A 9,436-nucleotide genomic window follows, 5' to 3' on the forward strand; every position below is an offset into this window, starting at 1 on the left:
ATTAATTCATAATTGATAATATTCTCTAAGCTTGTGTGCCTATTAATATTACTAATAATTTTTTTAACTTTGAACTTTAGTTTTTAATTTTTGTATTCGTTTTTCAGTATTTTATAAATTTTAAAACTCATGCTACGATTTGTCCTATTTTTAATGCGTTTTATGACTATTCTATTGTAATTAAAAATGATAAATACCTAACCATCTTTAGAGTTAGCTACGCGTGTTAGAATTATGTTCCCGTATTTATAAATTATTGGGATATAGTAGGGTATAGATTCTGGGATTTTAAGTGTATAAGGTAGAAGTAATGTTCCCCTAGCTGTAAATATCCATTATAAAGTAATAAATACCGCACTTACGACGTTCCTAAGAAACCCTATTCCGATTTACGATGTCATATGACACATATATTTGCAATTAATAAAGCGGTTTTAAATAATTACACCTGTGTCTGGAAAAATTAAAGTTTAAGGTCGGAAAGTTTTGCTTTTTTAATTGAGTTTTTTGTTGCCGATTTAAGATAAGCTAATTATGTTAAATGATAGTGTTTCGGGTGGGTTGAGGAGGAGGAATGTCTTAATTTTAGTTGAAATTCCGCCTAGGCTTGGCTATGATAAACAAAAATCGAAATAAAGACATTAAAACAAAGAGTTCGCAATAAGCATAATGTAAAGGCATGGCCTGCACGGTCTCCATCATGCCTTCGTGCGGCCCAACCTCCGACCACCTGAGTGAGGTGCCGTGTTCGAAGATGTAGCTTGCCGAGAGGCGAGCATGATTTAAAGTAGAGCTTATTTACGAGTCTTCTTTACATAAAACATAGACACAAGCCGTCCGAGTGCAGCGCCCTCGGATTTCAAGCAGTGGCGTGCAGAAATTGGTGCCTGCACTGCGCCAAGCACGCAACCAAATTCTGATTATATCGTGCGAAGTGGCAGGTGGTTCGCCGAAATTTTCTCGTAAATTTCAGATCGCGTGAATTATGTTTATGAGGGGATTGGGCCGGGGAATACTGCACATGCATTCCCTCACACACACACATTCGTAATAAAAGTGCAGATAAGGATCGCGACGCATATGAGAGGTCCAAGAATTTCGCTTTTATTAAGCGCTGGTCTGAATTTAATCCCTTCTGGAAGGAACTCAGAGGAATGTACTGGTCTGCCTTTAAACAGAGATTGAAAATTAATTTCCAAGAATATATTTATACTTCTGGTAATAATATGTACTTAGCCATAAAATTCTGAAATATGTTTTGGTCCTGTATGGGAAATATGTAGGAAGGACTATTCATAGGGGAGAGCAGGGCTGGAAGTTCCCGGGTTAAGTTGTTTCGATGCGAATGGACACGACAGGAAAAGGATAATGATAAGTGTAAAATGCACTGCACTGTTGCTGCAGTTATTTTGTATGATCTTAGGACTACAGAAAAGTGATTAAAGATTAAAGAAAGCAAAAAAACTGTTGCAAAAAAACTTGAAATTTGCCATATGATGTTACAACGGAAGAACAGTCTTAAAAAACAATAAAAATGAATCAAAATAATAAAAAAAAGGAAAAGAAAAGGGTAAACCTTAACAAAAAGTAAAAAGACGAGTGTTTCAAAGAAAACGAAAGTGACACTGAAGATAATCTAGAATGGTATTGCATACTTGTAATTTGTTGTGATTTGTATTACTCCTATTAAATGGTAGGTATGCAAAAATTAATATTTTAGACAAAAATGCATTTATGCATTTCTTATATTGTGAGTCTTACGAAGAATCTAGTGATATACATTATTGTTATTATTATCAGTACCAAAGTTGATTTTGACTTTTATTTAGCAATAAATGATGTATATGCATATGAAATCGGTCGTTATATTCAAAAAACCTACATTACTAAATGTGATCAAAAATGTAAGGAGAACATTTTGCCTCAACCAGATTTTTTTTAGAAAAATGCTTCTACAAGGAAAAGTATTAACCATACAGAGAAAATCTATTAACCATACAGAGAAAATCATCACAAACACATTCTTTCTATATGTGAATAAGTCGTAGAGTTTAGATTTTACTTTTGTAGGAAAATTGTGTATTTTTCCTACTCAAAAATACTTATTTCTAGCACTATTTTGTATAAAGTTTAAGTTACTTCTGATTACCGACGTGTGGAGATTAAATTCTGCCGATGGATAGATAATACGATATCTTTAACTTGAGTGATATATAATTTTTTTCAATATGCATCTAATTCAAATTGAAACTTATTAATTTAGGTGCACATTATCTGCTTAAGTATCTATGTAACTGCCTTTATTCATCTTTAGAGTTAATTGTGTTTTAAATTTCTGCACAAATACTTTCATGGTGGATACCTACTGAAAAAATAGCTACCTAATTTTCTCGTGTATTGCACACGTGGCTTTTCTTATGACTATACATTGGTTTGTAAACATAATTTTTCTATGTACCTAGTTCAAATGGCTTTTTAATTTTTTGTTTATCAATTCAAAAGTTTACGTTTTGCTTGGAAGAGAAATATTGACTTAAAATTGGAACATTTAATAGTTCTCAATGCAAGAAAATGACTCTCAGAAAATCATTATTCCACCAAATATAAAATATTGTTTGAATTATATTAAATATTTTTAAGGTTCTTGGACGTCTCTTATGTTGAGGTAATTTGGGGCAAGTTGCTCATGCAACTCTTATGCATACCTAATTATGTAGACTGATTTGTGCATGTTGAAATGGTGAATGGTCGTGTCGGTGTCTAATAAAGCGTATATAAAAATGAATTCGCCATGGAATTAGAAATTTATTTTGTTGTTAATTAGGTGTGAAGCTTTAACTTTTCATCATTAATTAAGCAACAACTGTGGAAACGGCTTTTCCCCATAAAGTGTCTTATTTAATAAAATGAGTAAGTCGTAAGAATTCTCTTAAATAGTGAATAAATAACGTTAAAGGTTAGTGAATTGGAAATAAATATGAAGAAGATAAAGAAGTATCAATTACAATTTATTCAGCATCGTATCTAGTTTCCTAGTTTTAATTACTAGTGCCAAGTTATTTATGCATAGTGTGCTTTACATTTACCATATTAAAACATGCACCACATGGCCATAAATAGTGGCATGCAATTTCGCTGTGGTTTTCTCATTGCGAAATTTACAGCATCACGGCATAATAACGGCAATAATTAAAAAGGAGTCGAGCTCACTGTAAAGCCACTGATTTGCTAAAAATTGACCAGATATATGAAAATGATCGTGTGGTTTCCTGTGCTAGTCTTAATTGGTCGTTTTGATGCGTCCGCCGTTGTTGGGGTTGTCACTGAGAGCTCGCAGACGCAAGTTGATGGAAAAGAACGTGGGTTAGATACCATGCATCTTTACATTACATCTCAGCGAAGTTTATCTCCAGCCATAATTCTATGTGTCAGGTACGTACTAGGCACAGACTGTATCTCGTACACAAGGACAACATGCACAAAGAAAAATTTTTCATATGAAACAAACGGGTTCGAAGACACCTCGCTGAGACATGGTTCTTCTTCGGGCTATTTGGTATTAGTTAAATATCTAAATTAGGCACGGGAGCTGATCACAAATGAAGCCATTTTGAAATTTGTTTATGGAGTGGCCAAATTTGGTGTCGTTGTTTGTAAAATATCCCGTGGGTTGATGCGAACAATAGCTCGTATTTCAGGAAAATGGCCGTTGTAAATCTCGAACCGGGCGTTTGCTTGCTAATGTACCGGCTTCACTTCACAGAATTCTATATGGATTTAAGGCGATAGCACAATGACCAACACATGGGCGAAACACGAACTCTTTTTGAGACGCACCAATGGACGCCAAAAAGTACAAAAATTCATAAAATCTCACCTGGGCGTGGGCAAAACTTCTTTTTAGTAACACCACCCATTGTATTAAAGTTTTTCCCAATTACCCCATTTAGGAAAAAAGCAACAGCAACACACGCAATAATAATCATAATAAAGATTTTTTTATTCAAGTTCAGTGTGGGGACATTTTTTTAAATTTTTAGACCGCAAATAAAATCCATACTATAGAAAAACATTTGTCTAGTGATGTAAGTCCACAAGTGACTTTCTTCTCATTGTCATTGTTGTAGAAAATTTTTCTTAGATATTTAAAAATGACATAACTATAGTATCAAATCAATCTTTTGAGACGAATTTGAGTAAAGCTTTATCTCTTTTTGATGCAATTTGAGTAATGTAGATACTTCTACCTTATTGTAAAAGATGAAATGGAGTAAAAGTTTACTTACGGTAATCTAATATGATTTAAAAAAAATACCTCAAAATAAAAATGGACAAATTCATTAATTAATGAAAAATATGTACAATGGAAGAAGAAACTGCTCTTCTTGTGAAACCACGAAAATGGCTACAATTATGTAGTTAGTTGGCAGTAAATACTAAATATTCCAGGAGTGTTGCATACTATAAATAAATTTTAATAAAACTTGCTGACCGTTTTATGTGCAACAATGTAGATTTATAGTTGCCGATCAAAGAGAAAGCATTCGATGATCGAGACTGTTTACACTATTTGTCATAACAGGGCAGATAAATGTAAATATTATCACAAAGTAACAAATAAAAAGGCAGAAAGAATTTGCAAACATTTCCCGAGTTAAAACCTTTATCCTGTAGTGGAATATTTATGAAAGAGAAATTCTCGTCAAAGTCTTATTTTTATGACAGATGTTTACACGGAACCTGATGCGATCAATTGATTAGAAGCAGGAGCTACAAGCTTCGCTTAAAAAACTTGCTTACGATTACGTCCAGTCATTTAATTTGTTACTTAAGTAATAAATTTATGAATTTAATTATTAGCACAGGAGACTTAATGTCGCGTATAAACGCAAACCTCATAAGGAATTTTCTATTCCTGGGTGCAATAAAAATGACTTTTGCGTGGTAAAAAGTTGTTTGAAAATCACACGTTTTTCAAAAAAGTGTTCGTCACTACAAATTAGTTTTTGATAGTTATTGATTAGGGCAAGGGAGATAAACATGATTTATTATTTCCTACTTTAGGAATGTTGTTACAAGAAATTTTTTCAGACGATAACCAACACATGAAAATGTATAAATGAAATTCTAATTCATTCGACATAATTCAACGATCACGTCACAGCGAAAAATTAACTGTTACTAAAACCTGATCCTCGGATTAAAAAATATACGTGAGAGTTTCTTTTCGTTACCTCATGGAACATATAAATCTGAAGTAAATAATATTTCATTCGAGAGGAAGTCGCAATTAAGCCATTAATTTTCTACTAAGATAATATTTTATGATGCGGATCAAAAGTTCATAGTAATAATAACAACAATAAATCATAACACTCAAGATGATAGATACATGCTTTCATGTTATTAAGTCAATCAACTGCATACAAGTGAGTTGCAACCAAACAACTCGACTCCAATCACATTTTTACCTAAATCAATCGTCTCTTTTGAGAAGTTTTAAAAATATTTACGTTCACGCATGGCAGACAGATTTATCGACGTTTGTTAAAAATAACGAAGGAAATTTAACCCAACCCTTTACTTGTTACAACTGAAATTGTAATTAAAATTTGGTCCTGAGGGCTGCTAGTAGACAAGTTATAGATGTAAAAAAATGCGTGGGCCTACTGTTTACTTTCTTAAAGCCGGGGGCTATACTTGCCGGTAGTTTATTTAGCATAATTGGATAATTTTAGAGTATGTGATATTTGCGCTATATTTCAGTGTTTTTTTTTGCTCAAACCAAACGTTTAATTTAATTTAAAGTAAAAACTACTTTTTTCTATGGTTAGAAAAGGTGCTTGAATTTTTTCATTTAAAATTCTCGTTTTATAAATGAATTTCCTTCAGAAATATCGGTACTGTAGAAGATTAAAAAAAATAAAGAAAACAAGAAACTCCAATGTTTTTCATAAATAATTTAAATGAAATGATTGATAAACACAATATTTAATCGAAAAGATATTATTGTTTCGCAAAAAGCGAGTTTCTAAATACCAATGCGTAATAATATTATTTTCAAAATTATTTTATTATTCTATTTAACACATTTTTTTTTAGTTTTGATATAATAATAACAGGCCACTATTTCCAAAAAAAATAAAATTAAAATTGTTTTAAAAATTACATTTTTCATTATTTTATTTTTCATTTTTCTTTTTTTAATAGTTTTATTTTTAAGAATTATTAATGTAGATGATGCTGTTTGTAACATGAAGCTTTTGTTAAGAAAAGGTTTTACACTTTTATTTGTAGTGTAATATATACACCTACTTTTAACAAATGATATTTGTATAACAAGGGAAGAAATTTTTTTTCTTTCCGAAAGGGTGAAGAACATTTTTTACATTATAGAGACAACTTCACACAAAGAAGTTTTATAGGGAAGAAAAAATTTACTTCCTGGTGAATAATTTGCACTTTTCTCTCAATAGCTTGACGGAGGTAATAAAATTTTCTGTTTTGGTGTTAGAAAAATTAGTTTTTCTAGAAGGTAAATAGTAGTAAATACACAGAACACATATTTTTGGTATTTCTGAATCTATTTTTCTTCCTACAACTACTAATAATATAATGATCCTTGTACACTAGTACCTAAGCAAAAAAATTATCTTGAAGCGTTTTTGACAGAAGCAAACAGCCCTTTCATGACTACCTAAATGTTTTTTCCGAGTTTTTTCGCTTAAAATCGTTTTTACTTTTACCATGACATTTACCGATGTTGTCTCTTTTTTGTGTCTTTCGCTGCTTCAACACTTTCTGGAGAGGTTGTACATTGTAGATCATCAACATTCGACATTTTGCACTATAAACTGCACTAGTCATCCACTAGTGAAATTAATAAACACTTTCGAAAATCTTAACACAAAGTTTGTTATTGTGCAAAGCGTCCTGATTATTTCGTTCATTTACTTGCTAATTTTAGTGTTGCTCTTTATATTCTCGATCTGAATACGTTTTCGGATAAAATAGTATATGTTATTTGGAATAAAAGTAAGTTTATGGCTTAACTGAATTATTTGCTTCACTGCGTTCTGCAAAATAAACGTTCAGCACATAAGTACTACCTACCTCTTTTACTCCTAATAACATACCTAATATGTGTACTATTATTCAAATTAAAATCATTGTCAGTTGAACTGTTAAAGTATAAATATTTGTTACTTACTTTTTTATTTAAAATTATTTGATTTTTCAAAATTAATTAATGAAACACTGTCAAAATTTAATAATACCTTCCAACAGGATGGTATTTAATAATCCAATAGAAGAGATAAATGAACCCTTCCGAATGTGTCCGAGTTCCAAGTCTCTCCGTCGTCGTCTATCGGTCCATAACTCAGCAAACGGTTTTGCATTATTGCACTATCGTTAAAAAGCTCAGTCTGTAATGAGAAAACCATGTGTGGTGTTTTCATTGAATAGCGCGAGATGTCTGAAATATTTACTGCGGCCGGTGAACCTGGCCAACCAGCCAAGCCTGGAGCATTCGAAGGAAATAAACCAGTCTTTCTGGCTCCTGCCAAGAAAAAAACGACTCAAATCTGAACTGATATTTTTTTATTCGTTAGCTGATCGATTACACACAGTTTGATTTTTTTCCCTTCGCTTTGCGATAAATGAGTACAAGCGATAAATTGCTCGCGAGATTGCGTGCGAGAAATAAACGATGGCCGCGAATCGCTAATATATTTCTCGCCGTAATTTACATGCTTGACATACATACATTACCAGGTAGCTAACTACAAGTTTCATGTGCGTTTATATTATTTATTTGGAGAGTGTCGACGATATTTTTCCGATACTCCGCCTATGAATAAAAAGTGGACTTCAGCTAAAGGATTAAGTTTCACACGATGGACGCTGCAGATTTATATTTGCACTTATCGTAGAAACGACTAGATACAACTATTTTGTACAATCAGATTTACAACCCTGGTACGACAAAGATTTATCTCGGCCTTGTAGTGGACATTACCTGTTCAGGTTTTTTTAACAGGGCTCAATAGACGTCATAAATCAATAAAAAAATACTCTCGGTCATAAAAGCAAATATTTGGGACCGATTCCGATTGAAATAGGACCGTAATTAAAGCAAACAACCTGGGATAATTGACGTGAACAGGTATTAGCCAGTAATTCTGGGTTAATATTTAATGATAAGTGATGTCAATACTGGGGTTAACTGGTATTTAACAGATGCTGTGAAATGTTTACGTCCAATGCGGGATTTGGCTAAACAAGAGCGGAATAAAGCACTTTTCTGGCCCTTCCATTATTCGGAAAAGCTCGCAGGTATCCAAAGACAAACATAACATTCATTGTACGAAACGATCAAAAGTTTAATTAACCCAAGAGAAAACGAAGAGGCGGTCTAGTAGATTGCTTTTGCTGTTGGGGAAAAGAGATAAGAGCAACGGTATGAAATGTGGCGCAAGTCGGAGGGGAGACGTTAGTTAAATTTATCACTGCAATTTGATGGCGCTGCCCGGCAAAGTAAGGAGCCAAGTGGGATATACGAACACTGCGGAATAAGCCATTCCAGAGACGTATCGCCCGAGAAATGGTAAACAGTATAAAATTACTAAAATGGTTTAGGTACCCCAAAATTGCGTTCGGTTTGTTCGCACTTACTTCGTGTGGGAGAAATTCTTATCCAAGCATCGAGGAAGAGCTAGTGGTCAATACCTTATTACATGGGAGAATTACACGTTTGAAAGTTACGTTTTTATGGAAATCGGGTTATTTTGGTATTATTAAATTTTCGCGTCTTACAATTATGCAAAAATGCTCTCGTAATGAAGGCTTTTGTGGCGGTTGCTCGCTCATAAAATTGCTAATAGGACTCAAAGCTGTTCTTGAATGTTAAAAAGTACGAGTGAACTGTGATGTTTTCATATCAGAGGGCTCGTGGCACAACAATAGGAGGTAAAATTTAAAAATAAAGAAGAATTTTGTGATTGCTTTGAAAACAAGTGTGCATCCAAAACGACAATTTCAAAAAATTCTATAAAATGTTAATTTTTTCAGAAATTTGCTTTAATTTTAAAATAATTCTGGAGAAAAATATCACTGGATTAGCCAGAATAGTTTCGTAGATTTACCTACATACCTATTTTAAAGATTGTGCGATTTATGAACATTAGAAAATATTTACATAAATATTTTTTGTATAAATACATAGGTAGGTACTCTAATTGTCTAAAAAAATTGTTTGTTTTTTTTTCATAAATGGTTTTGAATTCATTTTGAAAATGCTTAAAGGTGACAGAACATGGAAAAAGTTTTTGTTTTAGTTACAATATAAATTTTTCTCAGATTTTTTTTATTAAAATGCTTTTGATATTTGTATTACTTATGAATTTTAAAATTATCAGAGGTTGGAGAAGCATAA

This window comes from Tribolium madens, unplaced genomic scaffold (assembly GCF_015345945.1).
Source record: "Tribolium madens isolate multiple individuals breed KSU strain unplaced genomic scaffold, Tmad_KSU_1.1 Scaffold_3;HRSCAF=73;Tcas5.2_LG2, whole genome shotgun sequence".
Lineage (NCBI taxonomy): Eukaryota > Metazoa > Arthropoda > Insecta > Coleoptera > Tenebrionidae > Tribolium > Tribolium madens.